The following is a 23,612-nucleotide window of genomic DNA, read 5'->3' on the forward strand; positions in this document are numbered from 1 at the left end:
CCTCTACCGGAATATACAGTTTTTCAGTTTCTAAATATTGCTGCACTGTGAAACAGCACACTTACATTTAGCTGCTGCTCCCAGGCCAGTGTTCTAACCCAAGGATCTAGGCAACTAACTCCATCGATGAGCACCTATATTCCTTTCAAAATTATTCCCCAGGGAGAGATTCTGAAAGGTTTAGACAGGTTATATGCAGGTGCAAAAGGGGTTATGATGTGTGCATGCAATCTAGCTATAAAAATATTTTTGAACTACAAAAAGAGACAAGAGCCCACGTACTTCCATTTGCTAACTAGGAGGATGATTTAGTAAGCTATTAATTGCTGTGCGGTAAACGTCTTATCTACCATGAACAAACCCAGCAGCTATGTAAATGATTTGAAATACATGCAAAAAAGGCCATATAAATTAAATCAATATTAAGCCACCTCCATTTGTTTCGTTAGTTTCCATCAAAAAAGAAATGTCATTTGTTTTATTCATATATTTGTTTACCGTTAAAGAAAATGGGGGGATTAATTGCAATCTATTTTGGGCTCCAAAATTTGGATTTTGTAATCATTTCTAATTGAACTGGTAGGTAGATATCATCAGAAGGGTGAAGACATGCCAACGCATCAAGCCTATGTCAACGTGACACCAAAAGTGGCATAAATAGCTAGCCTAAGGCACTGTAAAGAGGCAAAGGGGCACCAGCGATGGCAGGATTTCTCCAAGGCACTGTCAGAGGAGCAAAGAAGCAGCAAGAGTGGGAAGAACATGCCAAGGCTTCAAAAGAGGGCACCAACAACAGTTGCATGAACTCTCAAGAGGTGTAGCTAACTTTCTCCGAGATCACTGGGATGCAAAAACATGTCCTGATGCTCCAGCAATGTTTCTTAAAGGGATATGTGACCCTCTATCGTGCTCACTGGCCTGAGCATAGAAATCTGCAGGGATCTAGTGAGATCAGCCCCCCGCTACCCTCTGAGGTGGCAAAAGTTTCAAAAATAGAAAAAAAGTGGCCTGTGTTTAGCCCTACCCTAATCCCTCAAGCCCCTCCCTTTTTTGTCAAAAAAGGTAATGCCATATCCCGTGGTCCTATCTCCAATTTCACCCTCCCAGGAATCCTGGATCATTAACTGTAACTTCCTAATGTTCTTGTGGTGGTGAGCAGATAATCCCGTAGGCCTCCATGTGCCCTGGCACACAAAATGGAGCCAGCCAGTCTCAGGTACTAATTTGCCCCATCACATAAAAGGGGGAAAATGGAATCTGAGGCAGACTGGAGCACTCTGCTCACCACTACTAGATCACTTGAAATTACAGTAAGTGCTATGGAGCTCTGGGAGGTGAGGGGAAGAGGTAGGCCAGAGGCTGGGGGGGGGGGGGGGGGGGGTGGTAACATTTTTGGCTAACAAGGAGAGTGGCATGGGGAATGGAGGTGGGGATAAATACCAGACATTTTTTAATTTTGAAAATTTTTTGACTCTGGGAACAGCAGGAGTGTGAAAGAGTGGATATCATTAGACCCCTTTCTAATTTTAAAACTCTGCTGGGGCAATACAGGGACCACATGATTCTTTTAAAATATGGTAACCCTGATTTGCTGTGGTATTTTTCCTGATGATACTCTACCACTAGGAAAAATACTGCAGGTTTCAAAAACTTGCAATACTCAGTACTCACGGTTAGTGAACCCCGTGTTATTTTCCCTCCAGGGTAAATAATGTGGTATACTAAATAGATCTCTAAGTTTTTACCTAGGCAATGGAAAGTAATTTTCTCAAACTCATAAGGAATGGTAGTGGGATTTTATCCCTGGTTCTCAGCCTGCTGCTCCAACCACTAGGCTACTCGTCCACTCAAAAGGGGGATAAATGACATAACTAATTTTTCTTCATTCCTATCATTTTCAGGGACACCCGATACATGACAAATTATGAAATATCGTACGATATTTTAATTCGTCATAAAAACGATGCACATCCCTACTGCTCATAGCCCATATCTACCATTGCCTTTTTCACGTTAGAGCCACTATCTGTAATGAAAAAGCAAGACCAGTCCTGTATCTCTTGTCTCGATGCCAGCCCTTCACCTTTCTTATTCTGTTAAAATATTCACAATGAAAAGGCTGATGTCTAACACCTGGGTGTATAGCATAGCCCATTTGTATCCTGCTAATTTACCCACACTAGAGCTGCTGTATGACCTTGCCTTATCCAGCTACCACCAATGTGCCATCAGGGAGAGGTAAACATGCATACTATTCTGGATTATCCAGATATCACCGGTGAAATTGATGCTTCTCCCCTCCACTTGTCAAGTTGCACCTGCATATGAGTTCAGCACTGAGTATGCAGGGTGGGAATAACCTATTGATTGCTGTGTATGTGTGTGGGGGGGGGGGGGGGAGTGAATTTTGAAACTGTGGGCTAAGAGGTACAGCAGCTGCTTGAATCCCATGTTCTCCATGATCTGCATGGGCTTGTCATCCAGGGCAATCATTTTTCTGATACACCCTGCCACCACCCTTGATCTGGCTGGCCTCTTACTATGGGGCAATGATGCGATAAAACAACTCATCTGCTCCATGACGGCTTGCTGCTGATGTGAGGGTGTGTCTGTCACCTCATAGGGGAAGTAATCGAGGGTTCAGCTTTGGAGACAAACTTTTACCTTTTTTGGCTTTCCTAATGTTGCTACTTTGAGTGGAAGATGGGGTCCCCAGACTAGGCAGAATAATACTGATGGTCTCCTCTGAAATCAGGGCTAACTGGTTTGGTTTTTTTTTTTCAAATGATGCTGGTCCAGACTCTTCCCTCTACTGATAGCTGAATGACAATGAATTAATTCTGAAAAACACTGATCCTCCCCAACTCTAAAGTACCTCCATACTTCTGATGTCTTGTGGGAGAGTAATGTATAGGGGTGTGCATTTGTTTGCAATGTATTGGCAATCCGCAACATATAGGTCCATATCCGTTGTATTCGTGGGTTCACGACATGTATCGCGATCCCCCACGAATAACAAATCATACGTTTTATTCTTTTGGCGCGCTCGCAGTGATTGCTAAGCAGCCATTTGAAATAGGAGAACGCCATTTGGGTGTATCCGTAGCCAAAAACCAGCTCTTTCCTGTGAATCATCAGTGACCTCACAGCCCTGTCATAGAGTGAGACGCACAGTTTGGCAAAGAGACCAGAATGCAACATATCTGTGATAAGAATTTTGGCAATGCAGCCAATCACGCTCTCACTCAGTGGTCGGGGGACACTTTTGCTGATGACCCAGCACTTTATATACTTAAGCACGTGGCGTGCCATGCACTTTCTTTGCAGGGGTGGTCTGGGGAGGTGGACTGCGGAAGGTGGCTGCACTCAGAGCTAGTCTGAGTTCTCAAATCTGTATTCAGTTGCTAGCTAGGCTAGCTACTTCAATAGAAAAACATATTTATTCTGCATTTAGCTGCATTTGGCTGCAGTGCCAGCTACTAGTCCTGTTTTTTTTACCTGCAAATATTCTTATTGATCTGAGATAGTTTCTCTCTGCCACTGAGAGAAGTTGCTAGCACTAGCAGTAGCATTTTGCTCCTTATTTTACCCCCTGGGGTCGGTTGCAAGCAGCATTTGGGTGTTGTGGGTGGGAGATATATTCAATTTCTAGCTAGTTTGACAGAATTGCTATTAGAAAAGATATTTCATCGATTTTGTTGCTGTGCCAAACAAGGGTGTTTTGTTAACTGCAGAGTTCTTTTCATTGAACTCACTGTCTCTCTGTGCTCTTTTAATCAAAGAAGGCAGTATACTGGGCATCAGTGATAGTGGGCACTGGGCAGTTTTGCAGACTCACATATATTGGGACAGCGGTGCTCTGTGAAGCCAAATCCCCAATGGTCCTCTTTTGTAGTTACCACTTTGTTGTGTGCACATACATTACATTAGTGCACATCAAGGCACTGTGCCTGTGGACAGCCAGTTTTGCAGACTCACGTGTATTGGGACAGCGGTGCTCTGTGAAGCCAAATCCCCAGTGGGCCTCTTTTGTAGTTACCACTTTGTTGTGTGCACATACATTGCAATAGTGCACATCAAGGCACTGTTCCTGTGGGCAGCCAGCTTTGCAGACTCATGTATATTGGGACAGCGGTGGTCTGTGATGCCAAATCCCCAGTGGGCCCCTTTTGGAAATAATTACTTTGATTGAAATCCCTAGTAGGCAGTGAAATTAAATCCATAATATCAGGGAAAGCAAGATGTGGTTGGGTGATTGGGACTGGGAGAGGAGACACCTCAAAAGGGAGTGCCAGTCCCCCATTAAAATTAAAAAGAGACCTGTTGCAATCTAAAATCTTTGGAGGGGCAGGCAGTTCCATCCAGAAAAAAAATGAAATCTAAACATGATGCATCGCCACCACCTGTTTCTGCCCCTGTAGTTTTGGAGGTGAGGGAAGGGGAGGCTGAGTCATGCAAGACAAAATGTTGACACCCAAAAGCAGCAGTGGGAAAGCAGTCTCGACTTAGCGTTGACAATGTAGCACAGGCACTGTTTGCTTCTGATTCCGATGAAGAATCATCTTGTGTGGGATTCTCATCAGAAACGGAAGAATTAATAGCTGACGAAGTTTTAGGAGGATTCGTTAATCCTGTCTTAGCCTCCACTTCAGTGCAGCAGGGGAGAGATGAAACTGATGAGGAGGAGGAGGAAGAGCAGTCAATGCAGGCACAGAGTGTGACTGATGTCCCTGACATTGCTCCTCAGGGTGCACCCACTACTTCAGCTCCAGTGCCAGCATCCACCCCCAAGGCTATACAGAAGGGAGGATCAGGAAAGACATCTACAATCTGGAGCCACTTTAAAGTAACAGAGGACCCGTGTTTTGCTCGGTGTAATTACTGTGGCAGGGCTATTAGCAGAGGCAAGCAAATAGGACATCTATCTAATTTTGGAATGACACATATGAAGAGGCAACACCCAACAACAGTACTGCCATCTGGGGATGGTGGCAGTAACAGGGGACCCCTTTTTCCAGGCAGCATAAAGTGGTTGAAAAGGAGCAGAGTCACCCCATGCCCACAGCCCCTTGTAGCAGTCAGGTGGCAGGCCAGCAATCCCCTGATATGTGGCAGAAGCAACAACCCACCATGGAGGAAATGGGGTGGAGTGCAGTAATGCTATCCCGGGGTAGGAGGCAGGTAGCCTCAAAGGTTTTAACCAGGAGCATTGGGGAAATGATTGCCCTTGATAACCAGCCCTTGCAGATAGTGGAGAATGTGGGTTTCAAGCATTTTCTGAAGGCTGTAGTTCCAAATTACAAAGTCCCCTCCAGAACCACATTTAGCAGAAAGGTCATCCCCAGCCTGTACAAGCAGTGTTGCAGTCGCATCCAAGTGCTGCTAGCTAAGGCATAGGGGAGTGTGCATTTCACCTGCAATATCTGGACTGCCATGATTGCTGCACACTCTTACCTCTCCATGACAGCGCACTGGTGGGACCTGGCTGTGGCAGGGGCAGGCAGCAGCTCTATTAGTGAACAAGTATCAGGGTGGAGGTGGCTTTACTGCACACCCACCTGACGGACCAGGCCCATACCGCATCCAATATACTAGCATGCATCAGACAGATGCTGGAGGGCTGGGAACTACACCAGCAAGACAGGAATCCTCAGGAAAGGGTTCTTTGTCACAGACAATGGTGCAAACATAGTTAAGGCAATAACCAACGGGCTTTAAGAACATCCGATGTTTTGCACACACTCTGCACCTGGTAATGAAGTCAGCTCTGGGGTTGGAGTCCAATCACCAAGAGAATGAATACCTGCATACATTAATACACAAATGCAGGAACATAGCAGCACACTTCCACAGAAGTGTGAAGGCGGGGCAGCTTCTCCGACAAAAGCAGACTGATTTGGAGATGCCTCACAAGCGTCTCATTCAAGACATTGCCACCCGGTGGAATTCCACCTATATGATGCTGCAGAGGTTAGTGGAGCTGCAGACACCCCTTCATGAACTTTCTGGTTCAATGGACATAGGTGTGCAGAATCCCCTAGGGCATCATGATTGGTTAGTCATGAGTCAGCTGGTAAAAAATCCTGCAGCCCTTCAAGGATGTCACGGAGGAGCTGCGTTCCAGAAGTGCCACCTTGGCTGACATCATCCCTGTAGTTAATTTCCTGGATGGAAATTTGGAGGCCTTTATAAAGGCAGAGGGAATGACAGCTGAGGTTCTGCATTGTCTGGACGTTTTGCAGCAGCAGGTGCAAGAGAGATTAAGGCCTTTAACAGAAGAGCACACAACATGCTTGCCACAGTCTGTGATCACCGTTTCAAAGGGAAACTCGCCCTACAGTACGATTGTCCTATTGGTGAAGGACTTGCTGTTAGCAAAAGTCCATGAAGAGGAGTGCCATAGGCAGAGACAGATTAGGCGTGAAGCAGAGGAGGAAACATTGTGCACTTCAGAGAGTTGTGCTAGCCCAAGCAGGAGCAGCACTCTGTCAGCGACAACTAGTACCTCCTCCTTCTCCCCTTCAGTTCACCAAAGGCATGTTGCCCATAAAGATTCATCTTCTGTGCTACAGGCTAGGGAGAAAGCAGCTGGCATGAGTGACTCTGGGGCCACCCAAGCAAAGGAGACACCAGCACAACTGTCAGTGACATGGTATCTCACAGAGCCCACAGATGAGATGCAGACAGATCTGCTGGCATATTGGGCACACAAGTCCACTGTTTGGCCACACCTAGCCAAAGTGGTTCAGCGATATCTGTCATGTCCACCAACCAGTGTGTCCAGTGAACATGTATTTCAATGACAGGGGATATCTTGAGCCCTCACCGCTCAAGGCTGGCACCAGAGTTGATGGAAATGCTAGTGTTTTTGAAAGTAAACTTGCCTTTGCTTGGGTTTCCAAATTTTCCCTGTGAATGGCAAGATAAATAAAAGTAATTGAAAGCCTTGCAGCAGCTCCAACTGCCTCCTATGCTCCAGATAATATAAGCACTGCAGCACATGTACCTGACCTGAAACGCTGTGCCTGTCCATCCACTGTGCAGGCCGTACGACCCTACAAGGGCCTGACCTGAAACACTGTGCCTGTCTGTCCACTGTCCAGGCCATACGTCCCTACAAGGGCCTGACCTCGAATGCTGTTCCTGTTCGTCCAGGATTTACATCTCTACGAGGGTTTGACCTCGAATGCTGTGCCTGTCCATCCAAGATTTACATCACTACGAGGGCTTGACCTCTAATGCTGTGCCTGTCCGTCCAGAATTTAAGTCTCTATGAGGGTTTGACCTCGATTGCTGTGCCTGTCCACCCAGGATTTACGTCTCTACAAAGGTTTGACCTCGAATGTTGTGCCTGTCTGTCCAGGCCTTATGTCCCTAAAAGGGATTGACCTCTATCCTCTAATGCTGTGCCTGCCTGTCCGTCCAGGATTTACGTCCCTACGAGGGCTTGACCTCTATCCTCGATTGCTGTGCCTGTCCGTCCAGGCCTTATGTCCCTATGTGGGCCTGACCTCGAATGCTGTGCATGTCAGTCCAGGTCTTATGTCCCTAAAAGGGCTTGACCTCTATCCTCGAATAATGTGCCTGTCTGTCCAGGATTTACATCTCTATGAGTGTTTGACCTCTAAAGCTGTGCCTGTATGTCCAGGCCTTATGTCTCTAAAAGTGTTTGACCTCGAATGCTGTACCTGTCTGTCCAGGAATTATGTCACCAAAAGGGCTTGACCTCTATCCTCGAATGCTATACCTGTATGACCAGGTTTTATGTCTCTACAAGGGTTTGACCGTGAATGCTGTGCCTGTCCATCCAGGCCTTATGTCCCTAAAAAGGCTTGACCTCTATCCTTGAATGCTGTGCCTGTCAATCCAGGCCTTATGTCCCTATGTGGGCTTGATCTCTATCCTCGATTGCTGTGCCTGTCCGTCCAGGCCTTATGTCTCTACAAGGGCTTGACCTCTATCCTCGAATGCTGTGCCTGTCCGTCTAGGCCATATGTCCCTATGTGGGCTTGACCTCAAATGCTGTGCCTGTCCGCCCAGGCCTTATATCCCTACATGGGCTTCACCTCTATCCTCAATTGCTGTGCCTGTCCGTCCAGGATTTACATCTCTATGAGGGTTTGACCTCGAATGCTGTGTCTGTCCATCCAGGTTTTACAATTCTACGAGGGTTTGATCTTGAATGCTGTGCCTGTCCGTCCAGGATTTACATCTCTACGAGGGCTTGACCTCTAATGGTGTGCCTGTCCATCCAGGCTTTACGTCTCTACAAAGGTTTGACCTCAAATGCTGTGCCTGTCCATCCAGGCCTTATAGAAACATAGAAACATAGAAATGACGGCAGAAGAAGACCAAACAGTCCATCCAGTCTGCCCAGCAAGTTTTGCACTTTTTTTTTTCTCATACTTATGTTACTCTTGGCTCTTAGTAACCTTATGGTTCTATTTCCCTTCCACCCCCACCATTAATGAGAGAGCAGTGTTGGAACTGCATCTAAGTGAAATATCTAGCCCAATTAGTTAGGGTAGCAACCGCCATTATAAGCAAGACACAATAAGCAACCGCCGCAATAAGCAAGCCATACCCACGCCCACCTGCCCACACAGACTAAATAATTCAGTCCTAGTTGGTTGTTGTCTGTATATAGATCCACCTTTCTTCATTCCCCCTGCTGTTGAAGCAGAGAGTTATGCTGGATATGCATTGAAAGTGAGGTATTAGACTTTCTCCTCTGCCATTGAATTAGAGTTATGCTGGATATGCTTGAAGTATCAGTCTTTTCCCCCTGCCATTGAAGCAGAGAGCTATGCTGGATATGCTTGAAGTATCAGTCTTTCTCCCCTACCATTGAAGCAGAGAGCTATGCTGGATATGCATTGAAAGTAAAGTATCAGGCTTATTTGGTTTAGGGTAGTAGCCACCGTAACAAGCAAGCTACTCCCCGCTTTTTTGTGAATGCAAATCCTTTTTTCCACATTTCCTCTTGCCGTTGAAGCTTAGAGCAATGTTGGAGTCACATTAACCGTGTGTATTTTTATTGAATAAGGGTATTATCTCCGGGTAGTAGCCGTCATTCCCATGAGCCACCCACTCTTCATTCATGTCCTCTAGACTTTATGGATCCACAGTGTTTATCCCATGCCCCTTTGAAGTCCTTCACAGTTCTGGTCTTCACCACTTACATAGAAACATAGAAATGGTGGCAGAAGAAGACCAAATGGCCCATCCAGTCTGCTCAGTAAGTTTTGCACTTTTTTTTTTTCTCATACTTCTGTTAGTCTTGGCTCTTAGAACCAAAAGGTTACTTAGAAACATAGAAACATAGAAATGACGGCAGAAGAAGACCAAATGGCCCATCCAGTCTGCCCAGCAAGCTTCCCTCATTTGTTCTCTCATACTTATCTGTTTCTCTTAGCTCTTGGTTCTAATTCCCTTCCACCCCCGCCATTAATGTAGAGAGCGGTGATGGAGCTGCATCCAAGTGAAATATCTAGCTTGATTAGTTAGAGGTAGTAGGGGTAGTAACCGCCGCAATAAGCAAGCTACACCCATGCTTATTTGTTTTTACCCAGATTATGTTATACAGCCCTTATTGGTTGTTTATCTTCTCCCCTGCCGTTGAAGCAGGGAGTTATGCTGGATATACGTGAGGTATCAGTTTTTTTCTTCTCCCCTGCCGTTGAAGCAGAGAGCTATGCTGGATATGCATCGAAAGTGAAGTATCAGGCACATTTGGTTTGGGTTAGTAACCGCCCCCTTCCACCCCCACCATTAATGTAGAGAGCAGTGTTAGAACTGCATCTAAGCGAATATCTAGCTTAATTAGTTAGGGGTAGTAATCGCCGCAATAAGCAAGTTACACCCATGCTTATTTGTTTACTAAGACTATGTAATTCAGTCCTTGTTTCTTGTCTGTATATAGATCCACTTTACTTCATTCCCCCTGCCGTTGAAGAAGCGAGCTATGCTGGGTATACGTGAAGTATCAGTCTTTCTCCCCTGCCGTTGAAGCAGAGAGCTATGCTGGGTATGCGTAAAGTATCGGTCTTTCTCCCCTGCCGTTGAAGCAGAGAGCTAAGCTGGGTAGTATCGGTCTTTCTCCCCTGCCATTGAAGCAGAGAGCTATGCTGGGTATGCGTGAAGTATCAGTCTTTCTCCCCTGCCGTTAAAGCAGAGAGCTATGCTGGGTATGCGTGAAGTATTGGTCTTTCTCCCCTGTCGTTGAAGCAGAGAGCTATGCTGGGTATGCGTGAATTATTGGTCTTATTCCCCTGCCATTGAACCACTTCCTCCATTGAACCACTTCCTCCGGAATGGCATTCCAGGCATCAACCACCCTCTCCGTGAAGAAATACTTCCTGACATTGGTTCTGAGTCTTCCTCCCTGGAGCTTCAAATCGTGTCCCCTGGTTCTGCTGATTTTTTTCTGACGGAAAAGGTTTGTCATTGTCTTTGGATCATTAAACCTTTCAAGTTTTAGGGAAACCTTATTTCCCTAAAAGGGATTGACCTCTATCCTCAAATGCTGTGCCTGCCTGTCCATCCAGGATTTACATCCCTATGAGGGCTTGACCTCTATCCTCGATTGCTGTGCCTGTCCTTCCAGGCCTTGTGTCCCTATGTGGGCTTGACCTCGAATCCTGTGCCTGTCTGTCCAGGCTTTACGTCTCTATGAGGGTTTGACCTCTAATGCTGTGCCTGTCTGTCCAGGCCTTATGTCCCTAAAAGTGTTTGACATCTAATGCTGTGCCTGTCCATCCAGGCTTTATGTCTCTACGAAGGTTTGACCTCGAATGCTGTGCCTGACAGTCCAGGCCTTATGTCCCTACAAGAGCTTGACTTCTATCCTCAAATGCTATGCCTATCCATCCAGGCTTATGTCTCTACAAGGGTTTGACCTTGAATGCTGTGCCTGTCTGTCCAGGCCTTATGTCCCTAAAAGGGCTTGACCTCTATCCTCAAATGCTATGCCTGTACTTCCAGGCTTAACGTCTCTACAAGGGTTTGACCTCAAATGCTGTGCCTGTCCATACAGGCCTTATGTCCCTAAAAGAGCTTGACCTCTATCCTCGAATACTGTGCCTGTCCGTCCAGGCCTTACGTGTCTATGAGGACTTGACCTCTAATGCTGTACCTGTCCGTCCAGGCTTTACGTCTCTATGAGCATTTGACCTCAAATGCTGTGCCTGACTGCCCAGGCCTTATGTCCCTAAAAGGGCTTGACCTCTTCCTCGAATGCTATGCCTGTCTGTCCAGGATTTACGTCTCTACAAAGGTTTGACTTCAAATGCTGTGCCTGTCTGTCCAGGCCTTATGTCCCTAAAATGGCTTGACATCTATCCTCGAATGCTGTGCCTGTCCATCCAGGCCTTATGTCCCTAAAAGTGCTTGACCTCTATCCTCTATTGCTGTGCCTGTCCGTCCAGGCCTTATGTCCCTATGTGGGCTTGACCTCTATCCTCGATTGCAGTGCTTGTCCATCCAGGCATTTTGTCCCTATGTGGGCTTGACCTCTATCCTCGAATGATGTGCCTGTCCATCCAGGCCTTATGTCCCTACGTAGGCTAGACCTCAAATGCTAAGCCTGTCCATCCTTGCCTTATGTCCCTACGTGGGCTTGACATCTATCCTCAATTGCTGTGCCTGTCCATCCACATTTGGAATGCAAGAACATAAAAAGCTGACTTCAGATGTTTGGAGCTTGTATATTTCATATGATTAATAGTTTTCCTGCGCTTCATAATATATGGGCCATGTACCCGAAATCTTTCTTAGGTGCCAACAGTAATGTTTCTAGTACTATGGAAAACTGGTGGTAGTTGCACTCTAGTTCATCCTCTGTGTTCCCATAGTTTACAGAGGCTCTGTAGGGTACAAAGTCAACATAGGTTGATGTTGTAGATTTTGTAGGGTGGGATATTGTAGGGTGGGAGATGACATCAGAACTTCTTTTGGTCTTAACGGCTGAACCCTCGTTGCAAAGGGAAATCTCAGTTTCTGGCAATTCAAAATTCTAATCCTTCACTGCATGGATCCTTAAATAAAACAAACAATTTTCTTTTCATTTCAGGGCAGAGAAGAGAACTTCCTCCATCTTGCTCATGAAGTCATGATCTGTTTGCACATGCTTAAATCCTAACAATTTGTACTATTATACACTCTAGGGGCCAACCCATTCCAAGGGAGCCCTTTCCTTTCAAAGGAAAGGGAAGTCTCCCCAGTGTTGCAGGCTATCTCTTAGTACCTGTTGACCCATGTTGATCCACTGTTCACAGTGAGACCTCCTCCACGTCACCACACTTTGAAGGCTTGTGCTCCATTCTAGGGGCCAACCCATTTCAAGGGAGCCGATGCCCCTTTGCCCTTACCATGTGACAGGGTATCCGTGCCATTGGCCGGCCCCTGTCACATGGTAGGAGCACTGGATGTCCGGCGCCATCTTTACTCACAGCCCATATTATACTATGGGCTGATGAGTAAAGATGGCCGGCACCATCTTTAAAGATGGCGCCGGCCATCCAGTGCTCCTACCATGTGACAGGGGCCGGCCCAATGGCACGGATACCCTGTCACATGGTAAGGGCAAAGGGGCATCGGCACCATTTTTTTAAATTTTTTTAGAACAGGTGATACCTGGGAAATCTTTCCCCGAGGCCCCCCTGGATCTCTCCTCTCCCCGAGGCCCCTCTGGATCTCTCCCGAGGTCTCCCGAGGCCCCCCTGGACCACCAGGTAACTTTAAAAGGTTTTGGGGGGGTCGATTTAAAGGGTCGGATGTGGTTTTTTTTTTTTTTTTTTGCGGCGCGGGCCTCCTAAAAAAATGTGAATTGGAATCGGAAACGATTCCAATTCACATATCTTAACGATCAGATTCGAGCCCCCCCGCAGCCGAATCTGATCGTTAAGACGATCTGGCACACAATTCACATCTCTATTATAGAGGTGCTGTTCCAAAGATGGGTGATTGTACAAATACAGTATTTGATCCCTGCAGAAATTCAGTACTTTCAAATATTTGGTATCCTAATTAAGTATTAATGGCAATTTTGACCTGTATATCCAAGGTTCCTTTTTTTTTTTCAAAGGAGTTCTATTATATGGGCCTCTTTGACAGGTTGTTTGGGTACAGGCAGACTTTGGCATACTATTCTGTTTCCCCCTTTGGTTTCTTCTATACCACCCTCTGTCTCTTTCTTGCCTTCTTTTCCTTTTAATTCCATATCCCACCAGGCAGCTTCCTCCTCCTATTTCTGCCTGTTGCAACTGTTCCAGGCAGTTATCATGGCTGCAGTGGATCTTCTGAGACTCTGGCTTGTGCTAGCATAGAGTTGTCATAGTCACTGGGTCTGGATAGGTAGCATTTTGCTTTTTTCCAATCCATGGAAACCTAATTATAACACATCTCAGCCCTGACTGTTCATAGGGCCAGAAGTCCCACAGGCTTTTCCCATTTTCAATGAGTAAACTGTAGAGGTGCCTCGCAGAAAACATACAGTGAAGTGCAAAGAAGCAGTATAAAGGCAAGTCACATATTGCATTTTTGCTTAGTATTAAATGTAGTATTTGCAAGACAAAATCAGACAGTATGAAACTAAGGGCCTCATTTTCAAAGCACTTTACCGCGTGCGATAAATTCGCGAATCGCGTTAACAGCTGTTAACGCAATTCGCGAATGCAAATTAGTCATTTGGTATTCAGGGGGCGGAGCATATGTAAAGCGGGAACCTGTGTATCGTGTGCGGCGAAACAACCGCAGTGGTAGCGCGGCTGCTAAAAGGATTATCGCCATCCACGGTAGTTCTGGAGAGAGAGAGAGAGAGAGAGAGAGAGAGAGAGAGAGAGAGAGAGAGAGAGAGAGAGAGAGAGAGAGAGAGAGAGAGAGAGAGAGAGAGAGAGAGAACCTTACTATAGTGCCTATGCCCTACATAGGTATTTGAATCCCTATGGGAGGGCTACCTACTAACTCGGGGTGGGGATTAGGTATGAGTGTCGGGGGTTGGGGGCCACTTTTGCATTCCACATGAGACCTACTGACAGAACAGTGGTCTCTAGTGCAGATTTGCTGGCCGTCGGAGTGAGGACGCTCACACCAAGAAGTGGTTTGGGCAACGTTCTCTCCACCTAGCTTGATGGACACTCTACCTGGGCAACAACATGCTAGGTGGAGAAAATGTTGGCCAAATCTCCGCTTGGAGTGAGCGTCCTCACTCCGACGGCCAGCAAATCTGCACTAGAGACCACTGTTCTGTCAGTAGGTCTCATGTGGAATGCAAAAGTGGCCCCCAACCCCCGACACTCATACCTAATCCCCACCCCGAGTTAGTAGGTAGCCCTCCCATAGGGATTCAAATACCTATGTAGGGCATAGGCACTATAGTAAGGTGCTCTCTCTCTCTCTCTCTCTCTCTCTCTCTCTCTCTCTCTCTCTCTCTCTCTCTCTCTCTCTCTCTCTCTCTCTCCCCAAAAAGTGCCAAATATCGTGCACCGCGATAAAACCCTGAAAGAATCATCGTGCAGTGGGAAGACATCGCGTGTGGCGCTAATGTTTTCGCGAATGGCGAAAACATCGCCGCACACGATGTTTCCCCACTGCACGAAAGAAGCCTCATTTGCATTGGTAACGTTACCAATGCGATATTGGAAAATAAGGCCCTAAGTTTGCCAACAGGCTCCAGATTTTCAGGATAGGCTGATCCAGTCCTGTTTTTACTCCACTGCATGCAGGTTCTTATTTTCATTTGGAATGCAATAGGGAAAGCAGAATAAGTTCCAGCATGCAATAGAGTAAAACCTGGACTGGATCAACCTGTCCTGAAAATCTGGAGCCAGTTGGCAACCCTGTATGAAACAGAAGTTTCTAGAAATGGCTAGTAAGAAGCTTGCTAGTACTTGCTATACTGAAAAGAATGCAGAATTGGAACAAAGTTCAGGGATGCAGGGATGCTTGCAGCCCAACTCTGCTCTAGGCTCATTTTACATATTTGCATACTAAAGATAAGAAATTTGCATCACCCACTTAGCGAAATGTTTAGCTTTTACTAACCACTTGAAAATATATTTTGATAATTGCAGTTCATTGGTGTATGAATTAGAGGTGTTGAATTATTTAACACTTTATATCAACACGCGATCTCTGAGAGACCTGTTCCTGTTTCATTGCATGGTAATTTGTAGAACTGAATAAAAAGGTTTTTTCTCTTGAAGCTGCCAGTGTTAAAGCATTTATTTACAGTCCACAACAAAACAGCCTGTTACATTTAGCCCATTCTGCTTGAAGGCTAACTCTCTTATACAGAAATCTTTTATACTTTTGTCCCTCTTACTCCATCTTAGATCACCAGTTCCTGGATCCTTTGAAGCATCTAAATGCCATGGCCACATCCCACCTAGTGACCTTTTTCTGGGCACAAAACTAATGGTTGTCCCTGATGATGGATACCCACCCCCTGCTTCCTACCTGCTTTTTGTGTGTTAATGTGTTCACATGTTATAGTGGGAAGTTGTACTTTTTAGTGTACCTTTCCTTGCACATCTACACATTGCTCTCATGTAGAAATAAAATCTATAGCCAGTATGGAAAATATACCCAAATATAAAATGTGGATTTGTTTTAAAATATTTACCATGTAAATTGGAGTCATAAAACACAAAGAAAGGTCCACAGGAAGATGCGTACACCGGGTAATCACAAACCCAATTTCTCAGGATTGTGGCATTGTCATAAATGGCTTCCAGCATACAGGCAGATGCAGTACAGTGCGCTCCGGTGGAGCACACTGTTAACCCGCGTTTGGACGCGCGTTTTCGGCGCGCTAGCTTTACCCCTTATTCAGTAAGGGGTAACAGCGCACTGAAAACATGCGTCCAACCCCCCCCCCCTCCCCCCGAAACTACTAGCGCCCGCAACATGCAAATGCATGTTGATGGCCCTATTAATTATTCCCGTGCGATACAGAAAGTAAAATGTGCAGCCAAGCCACACATTTTACTTTCAGAAATTAGCGCCTACCCAAAGGTAGGCGTTAATTTCTCTCGGCACTGGGAAAGTGCTCAGAAAAGCAGTAAAAACTGCTTTTCTGTGCACCCTCCGACTTGATATCATGGCGATATTAAGTCAGAGGTCCCAAATGTTAAAAATAATCAAAAAAAATAACATTTTAAATCGGCCCGCGGCTCACGGGTTGAAAACTGGACGCTCAATTTTGCCAGCGTCTGGTTTCTGAACCCATGGCTGTCAGCAGGTTTGAGAACCGACGCCGGCAAAATTGAGCGTCGGCTGTCAAACCCACTGACAGCCGCCGCTCCTGTCCAAAAAGAGGTGCTAGGGACGCGCTAGTGTCCCTAGCACCTCTTTTTACTGTGGGCCCTAATTTGAATACATTTTTTTTCTGAGTCGCGCGTACAGGAGAGCGGGTGCTCGCCTGCTCTCCTGCGATGTTTACTGTATCGGCCTGATAGTAAGCCCAACTTTCTAAACTACATGTGAGGCACCAAATGCGCACATAAGTGGGTCCACAGAGATTTATACTAGTATTTTATAAACTGTGGTAGGACTTGTACAGTTTATAAACTATCATGTATTTCTGCCCCAAAAGTACACTGGATGTTTCAATGCACACATAAATTTGTAATGTCTGAAAATATGTACTTTATTTACCTATTTTATAAAATACAGGCATATATTTTATTTGCACAATATTTGTAACAATGCAGGCTTAATAATGCAGAAATTAACACAGAGGAAGGTATTGTATATTCTATACAAATAATGTTTATGAAAATACTTCCTTATGAACATACTTGGAATCATAAGTTCACCAATATCTGCATCTGCTCACCCAGATGTTCATCATTTCACTCAGAACTCCTACCCAGAAACTACAGACATACCACACGTGATTTCAATTGTGCAAGTCAAATAGCAGGTGCAAAAGGGTACAAACAAGTTTGGTAATGTGTGCACGTATATCACTTACAAAATAGCAAGCTGCGCGTGTGCTTCCAAAACCCCACCTCAGAATGACCTTAAACCGCCCCATTTGTTTTCCATTAACATTTATGTGTTTCACAGCAAGTACATGTGTCCTCTCAAGCAGATGCATGGATACATGGTAATTTTATGCATAACCCCTGTGTAACTCTTTAAAAATTAACTATATAGGTAGAGAATAATCTACTTACTTACTAAGCAATTCAAAGATGGTCTGGCAGTTAAAGGGTTTCCAGTTAGACACTGAGGACCATGACATCTGTTCTTGAGGGAAAGTTATCCACTCTGGAAAGTTGTCTGAACCTTAGTCAGCAACCTTCTTATATCATGCCCTTCAGCTGCTGGAGGATCTGCTCCTCAATAGACCCTTCAATTTTATTGAAGCTAGATTTTGTTAAAGGGGCAGTAAGTCCTCTACTAGCCCCAGCCTGAATAGCTGAGGGCTTTCCAGCTGCTGATCCTTCAACAGGGGGGAGATGTATTGAGGGACAATCTGTAGCAGCTCCAAATTGAAAAAGATGGAGGTTAATCCTCACTATTCTTCTGTGGCAAAAATGGAAGCAATCCTTTGGATATATTTGTAGGGATGTGCTGTATTTGAAACAACGTAGACAATGTCATTTCATGTCACTTTTTAAACTGAACAATACAAAATATCACAACATTTTGTGGGGTTTTGCTATCATTTTTTATGCACACTATTTGTAAACAGTGTACATTCTATGCAAATAGTGTACATCGGTACCCCCACAAAAATAGCTCACCGATAGGTCTCGGGACTCCATGTCCCATCCCCCATCCTCCCCACTGCCCCCTGGAGGTGACCATTTCCCCAGATTCACCAAATCCTGCCTGGTGTTCTAGTGGGAGCCTGAAGAACAAAGCCTCCACTCCCATACCAGGCAGTCATCATTTTTAAAAATGGTGCTGGCTGGCCCTTTCACTTATCATGTTGCAAGGACTACCAAAGCCATTGGGTAGCACCTGTCACATGATTGGGGTATAGGGCCAGCCAGCACTATTTTGTAAAATGGAACCAATTAGCTGCAGAAGCAGAGGGATCACTGCTGGGCTGCCAGTAGACCAGGATATAGTGAGTCTTCAAGGGGTCAGAATAGTGGATGGTACAGGGACCAGCTTCCAGGGGAGGTATTTTTTAAACAAAAGAGAAGGGATGATGACCGCCTCCAGAGCCAGCAGGAGGGTGAAGGAATAGGTGGGAGGGGGTCTCCGGAGATCCCCATTGTCTTCTGTCTGGGAAATTGTTTTGCTTTCTTTTCCTTTTCCTTTTTTTTTTTTTAGGTGTCAGGAAACAGCATTCACTATTTCTAAACAGTGTGCACTATTTGGAAATTGCGAGCATTATTTTCTGAACTAAAAAAAAGCAAACAAAACTAATAAATGCAAACTGTCCCAAACTAAATGACAGAAAAAATGAAAAATGTTTCCCTGTACACACCTAGATATTTCCATTAGGGAGGAGAACAATCATGGGGATTAGGAAAGAAATGGATGAAGGGGAGGACAAGAGCCAGAGAGTGGTGGGTGAGATTTCTGAGGCATTCAGTGTGGGCAGATGAGGGGGAGGAGAAGGTGCAAGGGGTCAAAAGGTCCTTAGCTGGTGGTACTATATCGATTAGAAGAGAAAGATGAGCATGTTAAAAACTCAAATTATGCCAAGTTTTAGCATTATCTTCCAACTCCACATGGTAGCCTGACTGGCGGCTTTAACACCAGAGGAAGAGATGTCAGGAGGTATAGCTGGCATCCAGGTCCACCTCCCAGCTGATGGAAAGAGATTATTATGGGCCTCAGAGTTTGGGAAACCAATTTAGGGATGACACAGGACTGCAAGGAAGGACTCGGAGCAAAACAAGTGCCAGTCTTCTGCCTAATCAGCCCCCTCCCCTGTGGTTTTGAGCCTTGGGTTCTGGGAGCCAGTAGTTCTCTGCAGCGGCAATACCTTATAGTGGTGAGTCCACACAGGCAAAGCTTGGACAAGACTGGCTGGAGACAAGATGTGAGCAGGGCTGGCTAGAAGAAACAAGGCATGAACCAAGGCAGGCTTGGCTGGCAGGACAATGCAAAGCTGGATACTAAGTAGGACCTGGAACTAGACAAGACAAAAGTGAGACAAGACAAGGACAGGACTCTGGTACAAGCAAGACTGGAGACTGGAATAGACGAGATAAGAACAATAAGGCAGACTAGGACAGGACTCTGGAACAGACAGGGCAAGAGCAACAAGGCAAACTAGGAAAAGACTTAGACAAGGCAGACAAGGGAACCAAAGAACATAGAAGTCCAAAAGCAGGAAAGCTTAGAACACAGAATAGGCCCGAAGGCCTCAAGCAGGATGCAATTGGTCCAATGAGACCATTGGACAATAGATCCAATGGTCTCAAGGCAAGGCAAAGGCAGAAGGCCCATAGGCCATAAGGCAGAACAAGGGTCAGGTCACGTAGCCAGAAGTGACACTGTGAGAAGACAATGCTACTATGACAGGACAGGTTTACATAGGACTAGGACTTGGCATGGCAAGGGCAGTGAGGAGGAACTTGACAAGATTAGTGATGAGGCACACTGAGGGCCTCTGATGGTGGGGAGGCTTCATGAAGGTAGAATAAGGCTGCATGGTAGGCAAAATCCTAACAGAGATGCTTCTCTTTTAGTAAGAACATCTCAGAAAGGAGTTGGAGGTCCCTCACAGCAAAGTTAGGCTTTGTGCTTGGGGGTGGTCTCCATGTGCATAGGGCCTGGAAATAGAGGCTGTGTAAAGAACACACAAAGAAAATCAAGTCACACAATGTATGTACATTTTTTGCTGGGCAATCCTGTAGCTGGATTTAATGAACAGCATTACATGCATCTGTCTGAAAACCTGGGGCAAATTTTAGGTTTACCATAGGTACACAGGTAGCTATCCACTTAGGAGGCTTACTGAATGTTTTCTTTTACTTACTTCTTATGGGGCAATAGTCAAATGCCTTCTACATGGGTAAATTCAAGTTTACCTGCACAAAAATGAGTTTTTAAAAATTGCCTTTCCCCCTCCCCCGCTATTTGTATGAATTTACTCTACACACACTGTTAAAACAGTGTGCACACTGTTATCCACTTGAAAAAGAGACAGAGCTAGACAAGGAGTGAAAATATGCACAGAGATTTCATTCTGAAAGCTCAACATTTCCTCTATGGTGCTTGCTTTGCATCTATTTCCTTCCAGTTGCAAAGTTATACTGACCACATTCTCCAGGCAGTATCACACTCCTCTCCCAGGCATCTGTGAGCCTGTTGTATTATCCTGTATATCCATGGTCTAACAGGAGACTAGAAGAACTTAGCCAAATCAGAATAGGAAAAAAAAACCCATTTCCCTAACATTAGACAACTTTGTTTTATTGACAATGTTACCGTCAGCTTTAAAATTCAACTGGCAACATTTCAGTTTTGTAAAAGAAAAATTGGGAATCATACTTAAAAAAGAAGAGAGCCTGTACAATTATATAGCAGCATGTTTGAATTTCCTTTGTTCTTCCCGTTAACATGCTGAGAGAGATTTCTCAAAAGTTTTACAAGTCTTTTTAATTTGCCAGACAGATATAGATAATCATTTATTCATTTCAGTTTTGTTAAAGCTATTAGTATTTAGTTGATTCCCTTTGGATTAACAGTGGCGTATGAAATTGATGTTTTAGCTTTTTTTTTTTTTTTTTTTAATAGAAGCAATTTCATTGCACTTAAAGAAAGAAAAAAAAAGATTTATCTTGATCACTTAAATCTAATAAAGTTCAAATCACAGATAGAGATGTGTACAACACAAGGTATGTGCGTAGTCTCCCATTGATAATGCAATGCATATTTTCAGCTATTCTCTGAAAAAATAGAGCGAGGAAAAGTCCACAAGGGATCAACTGTTGTGAGTGAGCTGTTTAGTGGACCCTTGGGCCGACATGTGAGAGACTGGGGAGAGGTGTACTATAGTCTCTCAAGAGTGACAGGTCAGGAGGCGGATACCAGGCAGGAGCTGAACGTGAGCTTCACCCTGGAAGCCGGTACTCCCCCGGGTGGGGCCTGAAGGAGCCCGGCCGCTGGGACTTAGGAGATCACGGAAGCTGGAGCTGGAGCGGCAGGCAGGGATCAGGAGTCAGGCAGGGACTGAAGCAAGCAGGAACTGAAGCAGGGCTGGCTACTGGAGCTAGACAGGAGCTGAAGCAGGACTGGCTACTGGAACCAGACGGGAGCTGAAGGAGGACTGGTTACTGGAACCAAGCTGGAACTAAAGCAGAACAGGTTATTGCAAACAAGCCAGACAGAAGCAAGACTTGGGCACGGAGTGAAACAAGTCTCAGGCAGGAACGAAGTTGCTATCGCAATAGCACACTCTGGGGCACAGCGCAACAGAGAACCGCAAGGAACCCCATTGCAAGGCAAAGTCCTGGGCTCCGCGGCGGCCTTACATAGGCCACGGCGTCTGATGTCATGGATAGGGCGGAGCCTTCAGTGGCGGGAAACGGCCTTCATAAGCGCGGCTTGCGCTGTGTGCGCACGCCTAGGGAGAAGGCGTCGTCCCCTCCACCCCCCCCCCCCCCACCGCGGGGATGCCGCGAAACAGGCCGCAGACCCTTGGAGACGGGCCGGGACCAAGGAGGTAAGGGCCTAGTCGTGACTGCCACGACTGGGACCGCAACAGTACCTCCCCCCTTAAGCCCCCTCTTAGCAGGCCAGGGTTACCTGGATGGTCTTGATGGAAGGCTTTCAGTAAGTCTTTATCAAGGATGTGTGGGCTGGCTCCATGTGTTGTTCTCAGATCCACAGCCTTCCCAGGCGATGAGGTACTCCCAGCGACGTTGATGAAATCTGACATCTAGAACCTCCCGAACTTGGTAGGTGGTATCTCCTGGCACGGAAGGATCTGCAGATTCGGGAGCTCGGGGATGGTACCTAGAGAGGATGAGAGGCTTTTTAAAAGTGACACATGGAAGACATTGTGCACATGCATAGAGGAGGGTAAGCGCAAGCAGTAGGAAACAGCTCCTACGTGCTTGGCAACGCGGAATGGTCCGCAGAATCTGGGGGTGAGTCTGGGGGAAGGAATCCGAAGTTGTTAGATTCTTTGTACTCAGCCAAACACGGTCCCCTGGGAGGTAGATTGGTGCTGGCTGAAGGTAGCGTCTGCCCATTTTTTGGCAGCGTTGGCAGCTGTTTGCTTTTTCTTTTTGAATAGATGTCCAGAGGGCAAGTAGCTGGCGGGCAGAGAGTTGTACTGCTGGCAGTGCGCTGGGCTCAGGCGAGGGCAAGGGCGGCCGAAAGTTGCTTCCCATAGACAGCTAGGAAGGGAGAGCTTCCTGTAGCGAAGTGTGTATGATTGTATGAAAATTCCACCCATTGGAGTAGTTTTGCCCAATCATCTGTCTTTCGTTTACAAAGGAATGCAGGAAGGTCTTCAGAGTCTGGTTCGTATGTTCGGTCTGCCTGTTACTCTGAGGGTGGAAGGCTGATGAGAGACTCAACTGGACCTTGAAGCATTTACATAACGCCTTCCCCGTAGCGGGCGGTGAATTGTGGCCCTCAGCCTGATACAATGTCCTGAGGAAGACCATGAAGTCAGAACACATGTTGAACAAAACAAATTAGCTAAGTAGGGCGCTGAGGCAATTCGAAAGTTGAAACAAAATGTGCCATTTTGGAGAACCGGTCCACAACAACCCCGATGATCCGTGTTCCCGTCTGGATGCTGTGAGATCCACCACAAAGTCAGTGGACATGTGCGTCCCGGCTCCACCGGGATAGGCAAAGTATGTAACAATCCCTCTAGGTTTCCCGCCAAGCGGTCTTCTGCAACGCGCAGTGGGACAGGAGTCCGAAGAAGAGACGAACATCTTGTCTTACGTTGGCCACCAATATTACCGGTGAGGAGGTCTAGGTCCCGGAATGGCCCGCATGCCATCCAGGGAGGGGATTCGTGGGCCCATGTCAGCACGGCCCTTCGAGAGCGGCGTGGGACTACGGTCTTTTTTCTTCGGAAGACACGGAGGTGGCGGCGAGACACACCTTCCTGGATCTAAAATGTACTGGGGTGTCTCAGGAGTCTCTTCAACCTTGGTGATCGTGACAGGGCTGCTTGCACATTTTTTGAGCCAGGGCAATATCGCAGAGTGAAATCAAACTGGTCAAGAAGAAAGGCCACCGGGCTTGTCTCGGTTTCAGCCGCTGGGCTTGGCGTAGGAAAGAGAGATTCTTATGATCCGTGTAAATGGTGAAGGAGTGATTGGCTCCCTCCAACCACTGCCTCCATTCTTCCAGGGCGAGTTTCACGGTGAGCAGTTCTTTGTCGCCGACCCCATAATTACTCTCAGCCGAGGAGAACCCCTTGAGTAATAGGAACATGGGAGAAGCTGTCCAGTGTCGGAGTGCTAGCTCAACACTGCTCCAACAGCTACGTTCAAGGCATCAACCTCAACCACGAATGGCCGACTGGGATCAGGATGGCGGAGGCATGTCTCTTGTAGGAAGGATCTTTTCAGATCTTCGAAGGCTTGGCAGGCTTGGGCAGGCCAGTCCACAGCATTGGCTCCCTTCCGGGTGAGCGCAGTCAGAGGAGCCACTATGCAGGAATAGCC

This window comes from Rhinatrema bivittatum, chromosome 1, assembly GCF_901001135.1.
Source record: "Rhinatrema bivittatum chromosome 1, aRhiBiv1.1, whole genome shotgun sequence".
NCBI lineage: Eukaryota > Metazoa > Chordata > Amphibia > Gymnophiona > Rhinatrematidae > Rhinatrema > Rhinatrema bivittatum.